Raw genomic sequence first — 16060 nt, 5'->3', positions numbered from 1 at the left:
CTTTGTTGGCTTTGGGTTAGAGTTGGCGGTAATTTCAATATGTCCTAACACGGAAAGAAGCTACCACGATAACCTTAAACAATTCATTTTTCGCCAAAGATTAATTAGGTGAGGTTCGTATCTTTCGCGTCGTAATCCATATCTTTGTCACATTGGCGCCAAAACATATTGGGCGCAATTTAATAAATGAAAGAAAAGCCCGCTTAAGAACAGACTGATCAAGATAGTGCTGAGATTAACGTCTTTTCTGGTGATTTTCTTTGCCAAACTGGCAATATCTTTCTTCCCGCCATTTTCTTTGAAGCGCTTACTGGGTAAGTTTTAGTAATGAACCTCGGTAACAGATATGAGGAATTATTGAAGAAATAGCACTCCCCACTTTGTCTAAATTGGTTTTATAATCCGTTATCCTGCCTTGAAAATTTTTGTAAATGGTGGTGGCAGAACACATATTTTATCGACAATGTCCTGACTCAACTATTTACGTCGATTGCGACGTTCTGTGAAATGTGTCAAAATTGTTTTTAAAACATTTTTCTTGTTAGGATATTATAAATGAAAGCTTGTTTCGTCATTGTAAATGAAGAATAGTTTGTTTTCTTATCTCAAAGATCACACCTCGAAATTAACCTGTAGCGACTACATAGTTGTTTTTACTAAAGATGCACAATGGACTATTTTTTTATTTTATTTTACAACCGTCGTTGAACAGCCGACCCAATTTGGGTTTACGACTATTAATGTTCAACTCCGTAGCCTTGTAATTTTGAATCCAATCCAGAAGCCAAGGGAACTCCTGGATACATGATTCAGGAGTTCCCTTGTCTTCTGGATGAGCAAAATTACGAGCATACGGAATTGAGCATTGGTAGTGGTAAACTGAAAATTTGGTCGGCTGTTCAATGACTATATAAAATATGAAATTTTCCGCATAATCACCGATTGTCCGCAAAAAAAAATTTTTTTTTTCACGCTAAATATCTTCTCTATCAACTCATTATCCTATTAATTCTCTTCACAACTTCTGCTATAAACTTGTCTTCATTATTTTTCCAAATGCAACTTTACTTTCTTTTTCAATTCTAAGAATAATTCTAGCAACTTATCCTTGACTAATCCAAGTAAGTTAGTTAAAATTTTATTGTGTTATTTAGCCCTTTCATGGGCCATTTATTTCTTGTAAAGGTAAATTAAAGTATTTTTTGAATTGAAATTGTTTTAAGAATCGTAATTGATATAAGAAAGAAAAAACCCATTTAGTTCTTGAAAAGACAATTTTTTTGGTTTTAAATATATTAAACACAACCATATATTACTTATTGACTTTTATTTTTCTTCATTTTTAAAATAAATTTTATAAATGCTACAAACTTCAAAAAGAATTATGTATTTTATAACTTTTATGCGTTTTTTAAGACTAACAAATAGTTACCAATTTTATTCAAACGCACTTCAAGAAAGTTGAAGTTATTAAGAAATGGAAGCATAAATAAAAAGTGGTAAAAAACTGGCGGGAAGCCTTCCCACGGCCTTCAAAATGGTTAAAAACTAATAATTATTGCATGGAATATGAGAAGTGTATTTTTTCTTCCAACTCATTTTTTTAAGGTCATCCGTAACCTAATAATAATAATGATAATAACCTGAATCCTTGACGCAAAATTATTAAAATATTTCTGTATAATTTATATAGGGCCCTAATTACAATTGTAAATTAATCTTGGAGGTTATAGATATTTTTCTCTTCATCAAAAATAAGTTAGAAATTAAATATTATTTCTTTTTTTTTTTGTGCTTTATTTTTATACATGACGGAACTTTTCAAAATCGATGATTAAAAATGATTTATTTTAATTACCACCTTTAATTTTAAAATTTAATTTATAAAGTATCTCATTCATTATATTCATTAATTAATTAATACATTTTCATACGTGCCAACTTTTAATCCCTTCCATTATCATTTTTCCCAGTGGTGTTAAAATGGAATTAAAACTTCAATTTTAAGCAAACAAATACGTTGTATATGAGCAAACTTAAGTTGACAACCATGATAGTAACGCATATTAATATATGTGCTTAATTTTTGTAAGAATAGTGGTGATCTAAATCATCTAAAAATTAAGTTTATAAAAGAAAAAATAGTATATACTTACTACCACTTTAAATATGAAAATAAAATCTTCCGGAAAATCTGGAAGAATTGGCAGGTATGCATTTTCTACAATTAATTAAATGCTGATCAAATTAACCGTTATTTGATTAGCAGGATTTTCAAAAGTTTCAGTAGTGATGCATGAATATTTTACTAACACATTTTAGGGTAGCTACAACATTATTTGCGTACGGTGCGTAAGCTCTTTTTTAAAATGATGAACCATACTTGAATATTTCTGAGTGAGAAATTATCCCAATGTGCAAAAAGTGATTTGTAACTACTATTTTAAACCGTCTTTATTTGAAGCGAAAATTTTCTTATCTTAGATATCACTTTAATTTAAATAAATTTGTTCGCTATCATACAAGAAACAATATTCGAATCGTACTGTACCTTTGTACAGATATAAATTTAGATTTTTAAATGAATGATGTATTGTTGTGGTCTTAAACTGTCTTGCGTTTTCTAGATAAATGCTCATAACAAAATCACTTCATAATGACTCAAAGTTATTCAATTAAAAATTGGGCTAGATTTTTGGAGAAAATTCGCCCAATATTTATGCTAGGCGCTTTTTTCTTTTCAATAAAGGAGTAAATTTTATAAAATAATATTAGAATTTAATTCTTTTAACAAAAAAAAAGGATATTGCTTACATAATATTTTTTTCTTGTTTCATCTTATACCTGGCGTTGAACAGTTAGCTCACTTTTGGCTTTACGATTAGCAGTATTCAACTCCATACCTTGCAATTTGGAACCAAACCCAAAAGACAAAGAAACTCTTGAATCAAACATTGGGACTGTTTCTTCAATATACAGTAGTTACGTTAGTGACAAATGTTTTGTATTACTCATTATATTTTGTAATAATCATTATTTTATAGGTTATAGTTTCACTCTAATTTTCTGAAGAAGAGGAAAACCACGAAAACTTCCCAAGGTTAGACAGTTGGCAAAGGGATTCTAGTCCGTGATCAGTCTCCCACTAAGGATATTTTTCATCAGCACTATGGTAGATGTGAAGAGGGAGCAGAATTCATATCGACTAGCCAACACTGAGATTCGAACCTGGGTTACCTCACTGGGAGGCAAGGTAAATTTCCAAAAGAATTTTATTGCATTCTCCAGCAAACCCTAATTATAGAAAAAAAAGTATTGAATGTTTTACAATATGCCCAACTTTTTTATATTGAAATGGGGTTAAAAGTGCTCGAATGAAAATCTTACGAATCTGCGTCTTATGAAAATGTCTGTGTCTTATAAAAATATTTGTGTATCGAAGGAAAAAGCACAGGGGAAACAAATGATAAATTCTTCAGGAAAAAAAAAAGTTCTGATTTTCATAATCAGCTAAGCCCTTTATTTTTTCAGGGTTGTTATGGTCATGAGAAAGTAAATGGTGGTGACAAATGTTTCGTAATACTTATCACTATTTTTTAGCTTATACTCTAATTTCTGACGGATTTCTTCAATATATAATAATAATAATCAAAAGAAATCCTATCCAACAATAGGTGGATACGGAAACAAAAATAATAAGCTGATAAATATAAAGTACTATAAATATGTCAATTTTTAGTTCAAAATTAATTTTAAAACAATACGTTTTTATTATCTGAAATGCAAATAAATCTTTCAAATTGTTGTATTTCTATTTGATGCTTTAAAATCGAATTAACTCATTCCAATAATAAAATTTATTTTGAACTTATAAGCCAAACCTATCTTTAAAAATATTCTTTTATTCTCTCCAAACTCACGTCTTAAAAATACGCAAAAATCCTTTCCCCCAAAGAAAAAAAAATAATCTTTCGACACTCACATAAATATTAACTGACATCTTTCATACTCATTTATATTCTTTATCACTCTTCGAACATATTCGGAAAGAATTTTTCGTGGGATTCGAACATGATATCGAATCAACGAGCTGAGCCGAAAGATAAGGTGTTCGCGGTTATATCTCGTGGGATGACTTCGAATAAAACCTTTCATTTACTGATATTCCGATCTGAAAACCAACCCTCCACACCCCCTCCTTTTGTTGACTTTGTACACAACATATTATATTCTTGGCGAGAAGAATTCTTCTGAAAGGCACATCTCTTTTCTTCTTGTCCAATGATCGCGCTGGGGAAAGTTTCAGTTTTCCCTAGTAGGGAAAAAGCGATGAATATTTCAGTTTGTTTTGTGGCAGTGTCGCTTGGCGGGAAAAAGAAGACAGAAAACCTTTTCGCCGTTGCCATTCCTTCCAATGTAATGTCATCAGGAAGGTCTATAAATAAATAACGAATTCTCTGATTGTGAGATATATTGGACGGGTTGTCGAGGCTTTCGGTAGATGAAAAAAAGTAAAAAAATGGCGCAAACAAATACTGATTTTTCCGCACCGAAAAATTGTTCTCATTTCGGCGTCCCTGCGGAAATGATACAAACATTTGAAGATGAATCTCTAACAAACGACTTCGATGACTTTTAGATGGAAAAAGATTAGAATGTGCCCGTCTTCATTAGACAAAGTCCTTTTCGACAAATTTATAAAATTTTGTTTCGTTAAGCCTAACTGAATTCAATTTTTGTTCTTCGCAAATTTTCATTCAGAAAATAACTTTTAGAAAAATGGAGGCGGCTTTATCGTAAATAATGAATTAGTTTTCAAAAAAGTTGTTCTCTCCTTTTGATTCAAATACAGTAAATATTAACTTGTTTACTGATTTTTAAGAACGTTACCATTTTTTGATTCAAACCATTTAGGAAAAAAGATTTTAAACCAGTGGGGATATTTTAGATTCCTAACTTTGCAACGAGAGGCAAATGTATTCTTTGAAATTGCTCCTGTGGGATATATTGGCTGCGCTTAGACTTTAAACGTTGTTTTACTAAGAACCTATTTAACTTTAAGTTTTTCCAAACCCTAACATTTCTGTAGACAAGTTTCTTAAATTTTTACAAATGCTTTAACACTAAATATTATGAAATACAAGCAGTAGTTTATTAAAGCTTTTGAATTGTCAAATAAACATAATTTTTAAAGACATAAATATGCATTATATAAATAAATGCTATGCAGAAAACAAAGAGAGTTGATAAATATAATTCAAAAACGTAACTTTCGTAAAAAGGGTTGTTTTGCAACATATAAATAACGAAATAAAAAAAAATCTTAGAAAATAAAAGTTTAAATTTACAAGGGATATTCGACGCGGGAATAATGTTGGCAAAACAAAAAACAAACATCAAAAATTGTGGAGAAATTTAAACGCATATTACCATTAATAATTTTGTTACTAATAAAATAAACAAAATAAATAAATTTGCAGCAAGGCTTCAAAAATTTTTAGAGTTATATATTTTTCTATAGAGCTTCATGATTTATAGTGTCGCTTAGAAATAGCGTTTAAAGCCACAAAAACATGGAGCAGTTGTATTGCATGAAACACTAACTTAATTAGGGCTAAGTAATAGTGCTATAAACGTAGCTTTGCACAAAAATAAATAAATGAATGTAAAAAAAATTGAAAAATAAAAGTTTATAAATAATAACAAAATAATGATCACTAGGGTGCTGATTTCGTTTTATTTTATAACCTTCGTTGAACAGCCGACCCAATTTTTTGGGTATACAACTAATGTTCAACGCCACTGATCCTTTTGATAAATTTGGAACTTAAACCGAAAATCTGCAAATTTTAGTTTATTATCCTCTTATTATTTTTCTTAAAATATATTATTTTATAACTGCCGTTGAACAGACGACTAAATTTGGGGTTGCTATTGTTCAACTCCTTGGCCTTGTAATTTTGAATCCAATCCAGAAAACAAGGAACTCCTGGAACAGTACCCCCAGAAGTATGATTTGTTATGGGAAAAAGGAAGACTTTGTGACGTGCATCAGTCACCATTTACAACACGGGGAGTCTTCGGCAGGCGGGGACCGAACCCACGACCTCTTGGACAAGAACCCGGTGCCCTACCAACCAAGTTATCCCGGTCCCTAGGTTTCTGATTGTAGCATTGCCTATTCAATTGCTGAGACAATTAATTGAAAAATTTATTATGAAACAGAGGAGCAACTATTTTCACATGTATTAAAAAAAATTTTAACTAGAGAAAAAATGAGATAGACCTCGACATTTTAATACATTTGTGACTATCACAAACTTGCCAAATGTTCTAATTGTATTTGAGCATATTTCTGTAATGTTTAAAGTAGTGATTAAAAGGAGATATATCATAGACTTATTTTAACTAAAGATGCCGACTTGCTCTCGGTCAGCGAATAAATATTTTTGAGTGGTAGTCTCGTACTGCATTAATCTTTCTGTTAGTAAATTCAACTTATAGGCTTTTAACTCACCGCTGCTTCAAAGACTTACGTGATACGTCACTTTGTTACAGTTAAACCGCATTATGCCTTTAACACATGGAATGCCAAGCTAATTTTACATGACTTGCCCGTCTGGCCAAACGGTAAGTAACTGCAAACTAAATTTGCAAGTATTAGACAGATTTTGCTAGTTCTTTTAGAAGTATATAAGATATATCTGAAAAAAGAGGTGAATTGCATAAGCCTACGAATTGTTTAGAAATAGTGGTGGAAGAAATCTACTCAATTGAATTTATTAAACCAAGAATCACAATTAATAAACTACCACTTGAAAATATTTATTCGCTGTCCGGATCAAGTTGTCGTCGTTGTGCATATAAATAAAACTACTTTTTGTGTGTTCTTTATTGCATTCATTTCTTCAAGCCATTTTGTAACGATAATAATATAAAAAAAATTTAAAATTTACTCGAATTATGTGTTTCTAAAAATCTTGGCTTCGCCGGTCATCGGTGACCCTGTGGAACTACAAACAAACTCAGTGCCGGTCACCGTTGACCCCCATAGCATTCAACGTGCTAACAGGGTTCCCGCTATACTTGAAAAATTTTAGCACTGGTAGTATATTTAGGTTATCAGTTAGGCATTCAGTTTCAGTAGTAAACTGAAAGTAATCCTTTCTTTTCTCCAAGCTTTGGACATGTGCCTAGGTCATTATGGACCCTTTACCATATAGCCCAAAGCTTGGTTACTGGTCCGGCTCCACACCAGCCTAGGAACGAGCCCAGTCAGCAAGAATTTATTGAGAATTTAGATATGTACAAAGTCACAATGTTTAAAAAAATACAAAGATAGACAACTAATCTGTAGAACAAGTTGATAATTTTAAACTTTTTTAAACAGCTTTTATCTTTTTTTTTAGTCACCAGTTTTTTCAGTTGTAAGCACACGAGAAATCGAGAACTACAATATGTATGACTACCAAGATTTTTTTAACTGTTAAAACAAGTACATATAGGATTGTTTCTTACCCACAGGGTTGCCACGGGTGATTGAAAATTAAAAAAGAGGTGACTAATAAAATTATATATTTTTTTAAAATAAATTTTAAAAAATTTTCTGGAGTAATTTTGTTTAGTTTACTATTAATTGTAATAAACGCAAGTATTTGTTTTTAAATATGAATAATTTGAAATTTAAGTTATAGTGGTAGCTATAATTGAATAAATAAAGGGATAATAAAGGAATTGAGTTTCTACCACTTTTTACATTTTTAGTTGCTTGTGGCATCCCTGTCCCTCGTGAAAAATAAATAGGAAAGAATAATTTTATAACTAAAAATACCATTTCGGTTTTATTTTCCTTTTTTTCCCATTTGGCCTAAAAACCTGCTATAATTGAAATTGTTATAACAACATACCTGCAAGCCTTAATGCATTTTTGCGTAATATCTTTCTTTTGTTTTGTTCCCATTCAAAGTGGTTGTAAAATGTATGCATGCTATTTATTCCTTACATTTATACATTTAATTCAAAAGGATTTTGACCACCACTACATTTAAATAGTTCTACATATATATAAATGTATAATACCATACCTGCCAACTTTCACTCGTTCTGTGAATGAATTTTCCAAGTGGTAGTAAAACAATTACAGAAAAACAACCTTACTGAAAAATATATTTATATTTCGACTAGGTTAAAATTCGCTTTCGTTATGATTACAATGCTATTATATATTTGTTGTAATTATTTAAACGTAGTGGTGGTCAAGCTTATTTATAATTATTATTATAATTCAAACATTTTAATGACATGACATGAGTTTCGGTACCACTTTAAATACAAAATTAAAATCTTCCGGAAAAACCGGAAGAGTTGGTAGGTATGTAATACTCTGCCTATGATGGACTTTCTAACAAACACGAGTCCAACAACTATACCTGCCACCTTTGAGTCCCTTCGAGGATGATTTTCCTTAGTGGTAGTAAAATGCAATTTTAATGACAATTTTAGTCAGAAGCATATGCTCATACCCTCCAACTGCTCCGGAATTTCCGTAGTTTCAGAAATCTTCTTTTCAGACGGTAGCAAAATTAATGTCTTAATATTTTAAAAAAATTAATTTTAGCGTAACTTGTCCACTATTACTTATAAAAGTGCAGACCATATGGCTAGATTCTTAAGTTCTGATAAAAGTTTTATGAGAGATCCATTTGCTTTAAAAATTTCTACTTTGGTTCGCTACCACTAGAAAGAATAATTTTCAAAATCCTCATAAGTTGGAGGGTATGCATATGCTGTATTTTGAGACGGCGTTTGGAATAACCAAAACAGTATTGCATATTAATATATATGCTTAATTATTTTAAAATAGTGGTGGTCAAAAAGATTATAAATTAAGTATATAAATACAAGGAATATATAGAAAGCATATATTTTACTACCACTTTAAATATAGAAATAAAATTTTGCGCCAAATGCGTAAAAGTTGGCAGGTATGCAACAACCTACCAAACAGGCTTTCCCGACCCTTTTAAATATTTTGTGACAGTTGTTGAACAGTCGACCAAAATTATAGTTTACGACTACCAGTGTTCAACTGCGTAGACTTGTAATTTTGAACCCAATCCAGAAGACAAGGGAACTCCTGGATCAGTACCCTCAGAGGAATTGATATGTTATTGGAACTAGGAGGACTTTGTGACCCCAACAGATTTAACGTGCTCCAGTTTAATACACAGGGATTCTTCGGCCGACTGGAATTGAAATCCCGTTTTCACGAATGTGAATCCAACGTCTTAACAACCATATCCCGGCCCCTTTAAATATTTTTATAACCATCGTTGGACAGCCGACTCATTTTTCTATTTACGACCCCTCGTGTTCAAATGCACAGCCTTGTAATTTCGAACCAAATCCAGAAGACAAGGGAACTCCTGGTTTAAGTATTAGAAGAAATTTGCCTTCATTGTGGACTTTTTGATGGAACTATCCCGCATTTAAGTTACATGGAGAGGAAGACCACGAGAACCATGCACGGTTAGCCTGACGGCAAGTTGACTCTAATTCACGATCGATCTACCACTGAAGATATTTCACAACAGCACTATGGTCGGTGCTAGCCGGATGCAGAATTCGTTTCGACCAGCCATCGCTGGGATGCGAACCAGGTTTACCTCATTGATAGGAAAGACTAGAATCTGTGCGTCATTTCAACAGTTATATGTAGCTGGAAAAAATTATTCGTACGAATAATAAATAAAATGAATAATTAAATATTTCGAAAAAAATATTGATTTTTGCTGTAATTAAATACTTTACAATAAATATAGCTCATAAAATTAAATTGCATTCCGCAAAATAAATACAGAAGTTATTTTCGCCAACTGGTAGTTGCCAATTACAATTTGTTATCAGTTAAAATTAATATCATCTAAAAAGGTAAAACGGTATCCAAAAAAATAATTATAGAAGTTAGTTGTCAATGAAACTGCTATAATTATTTATTGGCCACCAATTTAACAGTGACGCTGCAGTTTTCAGAAGTCTAAAGAGTTGAAGGAATTGTTGTAAATTCTAATCCTATTTTTCACTTGGTAAATAAAGATATGAAAGTATGTCTAAATTAAATATAACACTTTATTCTTCACTTCCTTTGATTCAATTCACACAGAAAAGGGCAATGAATTAATCACAACTGTAATTTTTTTTCTTTTTTTTTTTTCATATTCATGCACCCCATTAAGAAATCTTATTATGCGAACGAATCCGGAAAAAAATGGAAAAATATAAGAGACATACTTTTAAAAATATGTTTTCTTTACAAACTCCCTTGCTACAATATTTAATCTTCGCCATTTTCGTCTATAAATAAAAGCGCGAAACGACTTCTTTATCCATACTTCGTGAAAGAAACAACAGGGGGCGCAATTAGAAACTTTTTTTTATCGTCTGCTTTTTTCTTCGCAACTCAGTGTTCAAATCTTCAATTGTTCCATGGCTTGTGTAATTTTTAAAAAGTTTTAGAATGGACGCCCCACCAAGTGTCGCCCCCTAAACAAGAAAAAAAAAATGTTTCAACTTTGTTGCCAGATGTTAAAATAGATTTTTATACATTTATTCTTCTGGCATCCCGTTGCTTTGTCGGTAAGTGTTCTTTGAACTGTTTCAAATTTTATGGAACTAGATCATTATACTTTACTTTGTGATGGTTATTGTGCCTCCTCAACTTTCTATTTGTGACTTAGTTTAATGAAGAAAATGATGATTCACCTAGAATGACTTTTGAATTTAATGAAAACCATCATTTGGGGAAATTGTTATTTACCTTGTAAGCTACAAACTACAATTTTATTGAAGTAAAACAATGAATGAGATCTGTGACACGGAGCCAATGAAATTCTCTGAATTGTTGCCATACGTAAAAAGTTGAAAAGTTTTAATTTGTTTAAAAGCCAAAAGTGTGGAAATATTTTTTTCTTATCTCGTGTCATGTAAACAAATGCTGTAGAGTTCAATGTGATATTTTAATATGAAACTCTTATTATTCTGAAGAATATTATATATCACTGGACCGATTGTTTTCTTTTTTAATTGAAGCCTTTGCAATGTAAGAGTAATGGGAAATAGAGAATTTAATTGCTTGACCACTTCTACTGGTACAATTAGAATCATTCCTAGATTTTTGAAAATTATTTATTTTATATTATTATTTGTTACATTTATTAGAATTATTATATTCCTTTTTCTTACATGATTATTTTTGATAAGGGGGAAAAAAACGTTTTATCAATTAACACTTTGAGCGCCACGCTAGTTTTATATGTCTTGCCAGTCAGGCCACAACGGTAAATAACTAAAAACTAAATTTGCAAATATTAGACAGATTTTGCTAGTTTTTAAAAGGTTTAGCTTGACATATCTGAAAAAAGTGGTGAATAATATAAACCTACGAATTGTTTAGACCAAGAATCGCAATAATTAAGTAAATTTGGAATAAATTTTCTGCAATTCCATAAAAGAGTGTAAATTTTATAGTTCTATATCATACCTGCCAACTTTTAATCCCTTCCATTATCATTTTTCCCAGTGGTATTAACCCTTTCGCGCCGACTGTCACAAATACGTGCCAGCATAAAACCGAATCAATCAGGGTAAAAAGATAAAACTGGTAATCAAAGTATTTCTTTAGCGGTTTATTTGTGGGCGGAGTTATAGTTGATAAATTTATTTAATTCACCATTACTTTGTTCAAAATAAAACTATTTAATTATACTTTTAATTAACATTGATTATCTATATGATTAAACTAACAATATTTAAAGTAAAAGCAAAGTAAGTCTGTCAAATTAGCAACGACTACATTTAAGTTACCGCTTTTTATTTAATTACGTCCTGATTCTGATTTTGTGCGAATGCTTTTCTGAATCAACCGTCCCCGAGGGGTTAAAATGGAATTAAAACTTCAATTTTAAGCAAACAAATACGTTGTATTTGAGAAAACTTAAGTTAACAACCATGATAGTAACGCATATTAATATATGTGCTTAATTTTTGTAAGAATAGTGGTGATCAAAATAATCTAAAAATTAAGTTTATAAAAGAAAAAATAGCATATACTTACTACCACTTTAAATATGAAAATAAAATCTTCCGGAAAATCCGGAAGAGTTGGCAGGTATGCTATATCATGTTATGCGCTGTCAGCCAGCTGTTTTTCGCAGCCTCTGTGAAAGGTCAGTGTCGGTCACCGGTGGTTGAAGCTGCCTAAATGTAATTTCAGTCTCAGCCACCGGTGGTTGACGCTGCCTAAATGCAATTTCAGTGTCAGCCACCGGTGGTTGGAGCTGCCTAAATGTAATTTCAGCGTCGGCTGACGTGGCCTAAATGGAAAGTCCAGTGTCAGCCACCGATGGCTGACGCGGAGCTCAATGTGTTAAAGAGTTATGATGTCTCGTGAAAACTGTGAATCAGATTTTTCGTTAAGTCCACAATCGAGAAAATGTTGAGATTTGAAGCAGATTCTGGAATTCCGTACCTCAGAACTTGCCCATCATCTCTTACTCCATGCTATTATTCAGCTATTAATAATTGAAACTAATTTTCTTTCAAAAATTTTTTTAAGAGTGAACCAAATGTTTTTTTAAACGATACTGCTTTTATCTGTACATTGCAAAATGATTTTTCACGAGCACCATTTTATAGTATATATATCTCTCTAGATTTTATGAACACATGCTTGAGATGATAGTTGTTTATTTTTCAAATATAGGTAGACATTCATTCCATTACAATTATTATATTAAAAAAATGTTCTTTCATATTACATTACTTATATTTTATTGATAAAAAGTTCTTTGTTTTTGTGGAAATTATCGATTTTTACGGGGAAAAAAACAATGCAATGAGAACCGTTCATATGAATTGGTGAGCAAAGCAATTAAGAGTATGCTTCCTTGTCTCTATGAAATATTACATAAGGATTATCAAAAATAAATTTAAATGATCGAGGTTTCTTTCATTTTCCTGATTTCGTTTTAATGTTTATAAGAACTGTGGGTACCTTGATATCTCGACTTTAGAATATGACATCAATCTGTTTTGAATATTTTACACATTTGCTCTCAATTTCATGTTTTATCCTAAGTAGTTCATATTTTCTCCTTCCCTCTTATAGTATAATAATCACAATTTATCTTTTTAATTTCTTCTCTTTCGTAGTTTATTTTTCATTTGCGTTCTCAGAAAACATTTTCAAAAATTTACTAAAAATTGCTTTGCAGCAATACGGATTACTATGACCTGATATAAAACCCGCTCCTGCTTGTTTTATTGCGGGTGAAATCGCAGCAACGCTTACAGCTCCATCTAAAACTTTTTTCCTTCCTTCCTTTCAACTTTTAATTTTCGGAAGGATTTTCTGCTTGGTGTTTACAAGATTTTGTATAGTAGGGACCTCCCTACGTTAAAAAAAAAAGTAGTCTGCGCAGACTATTTAAAGAGTGAACCAGTTGTGCGCATGAACCCAAATTCTATTTTAAAAGTAATTGAGCGAAATTTATTATATATATTTTAGAATTGAATCTGTGGTGGTTGACAAATAAATAAGACAAACCAATCATATTCATAAATTTTAAAAAACATTTTGACATATATTTGCTACCACTATTTTACTTTTACTAGATTTTGAAATCAGTGGCTTTCTCGTAAAATGTTTACCTTCGTTCTGGTCTGATTTGAACTAACCTATACAAACCGGTGTGAAGATTTTCAGTCATAGGAGTCATTGCTATTCTTGATTAATTGTATCTACCAACATAATATACTGTCAGAAAATACATCATATAAGAGCATTCAAAACAGATGCTTCCACTTTAATAAATAAAATTAAAATTTTCTTCAAATACATATTTTTTTTTTCGGAGTGGTAGATAGACTGATTTAAAATACTTATTTTTTTACATATAACAGTAATTTGGTATTTTTTACCTATTCAACTAAATGTGTTTTGCCACTAAGAAAATAGGAGCTTCATAAGTTAACAGTGGTCTAATCGGACTATCTATAAAAAACTGCGTGGTGGCTTTCAGTTATAGGAGGCGTTGGCCGAGTTGTATTATTCCCAAGACCTTCTGTAGCGTGAAGGTAGAGGTGCCGTTACTCTGGATGTATCTTTGCTTTCTCCTTCTATACATAGTGCTATCTGTGTTCGACGAAGAATTATAAGCAGTCGCTATGTAATGGAACACTCTGCATATGTATGTGCACCAATAAATATGCATAGAATTATTCTTTTTTATGGATTGAAGATTTTTAGGATGAGCTGAGCCTTATCCGTAGCGTCACAGATGCTTTTTTGGTATATTTACTAAACACTCCTTAGTGAACGAACTAAATGCTTTTTGAAAAACATGCGAAGAAAAAGGCCTGTAATGCTACTAAAAAATGTTTGGTATGCTTACGAAGGAAGTAGACGTGCTCTTTACTAAGTTTAATCCTGTAATTCTACATGGAAAAGAAATTATGTTTAAAGTTTATGTTTAAATATTAATTATGTTTAAAGTTAATTGAAAGAACTGCGTATGAATTACTCGAAAAACTCATATAATTCCTGTTTTCTGTAGATATTCTAATAATACAACAGCATTTTCCTTCTTTTTTTACAGTGTAATTTATATTTTCACCTTCGTTATTCATTCAGCTCGTGGAATCTCAGTTTTTGCATATGTTCTAATAATACAACAGTTTTTCTTTTCCTTTTTTTACAATGTAGTTTATCTTTACAACAGTAGTTTAATTTTACAACAATGTAGTTTATCTTTACATCTAATACAACAGTTTTCTTATTCTTTTTTTACTGTGTAATTTATGTTCTCTAATTCGTAGTTCATATTAGTTCAGCTCGTTAAATCTCAGTATCCTGCAGATATTCTAATAATACAACAGTTTTTCTTCTTCTTTTTTTATAATGCAGTTTATATTTTCCCCTTCGTAATTCATATTTTCTACTACTTAGTCACGTTTGACTATATTTATTTCATACGTATTGTAAAAATAATTTTTAAATAAAAATTTTTTTCAAAGTCCTTCCAGCTTTAAAATATTCGTTAATTCATTAGAATATGAAATAGATTTGTTTTGAATTTTTAACACATTTACACTTAATTTCAATTTTTTTCCTTCGTAGTTCATATTTTCTTCTTCATAATCCAATTCTCGCCTATTAGCTCATTTTTTTCTTCTTCTTCTTAGTTCATATTTTCTCCTTCGCAGTTCCCATTTTTTTTCAATTCGAAATCATATTTTTACTATTAGTAGTTCATTTTTTCTAATTCGTAGTTTATTTTTTTCTTCGTAATTCATGTTTTCCCCTTCGTAGTTCATGTTTTATTCTCCGTATTCCATTTTTAAAATAATTATTTTATTCTTAAAAGTTATTTTTAAATTCTCAAATTTGCTTGAAAGTCCTTCTAGCTTTAAAACAACCAAAACTTAAACATTTGCCTTCTACTAATTGGTACTGTTAACAATTAGTTTCTCATTACGAATGGTACTAATTCTAAAACTTGGGGAAAAGAAATAATTTAGTTCCTCATTCAGCCGACCCCCAAGGTGGCAGACGATCACAATCTCTCTTTCCCACTCCTCTTACGTGATTAATGCCTCACCCAAACCCTGTCCAGGGGCGCCCCATACATTCTCTTCCCCCTCATCATTCTCAGCCCCCGCTAATCTTTCCCTCGACGTTAACTTTGTGACGCAAGTGATGATGGAGTGCCGGGGCACTCTTTGCGGTGTGTTAAAGAGGGACGCTTAAAGGATTTTTGGTCGTCCCGGCAACAGAGTTGCCCGACCCTTGACTTCGGGCGCCGATGCATCATTGTTTCGCCGCCCCATGCTCGATTTCCTTTCGGCTCTTTCATTCGATAGATACGGAGCCGATGCTTTGAAGAATCACGTACTTTTATCTCCAAATAAAAATCTACTTTCATTCGTAGGTTTGAAGCATTGCACACAGAGTATAGTTTTTTTTTCTTGAACAGAGTATAATTTTTTTTTCTTGAACAGAGTA

This window comes from Parasteatoda tepidariorum, chromosome 5 (genome assembly GCF_982258835.1).
Source record: "Parasteatoda tepidariorum strain Cologne lab strain chromosome 5, Ptep-v5.0, whole genome shotgun sequence".
Taxonomy (NCBI): Eukaryota; Metazoa; Arthropoda; class Arachnida; order Araneae; family Theridiidae; genus Parasteatoda; species Parasteatoda tepidariorum.
This window is presented reverse-complemented; position numbering follows the sequence as displayed.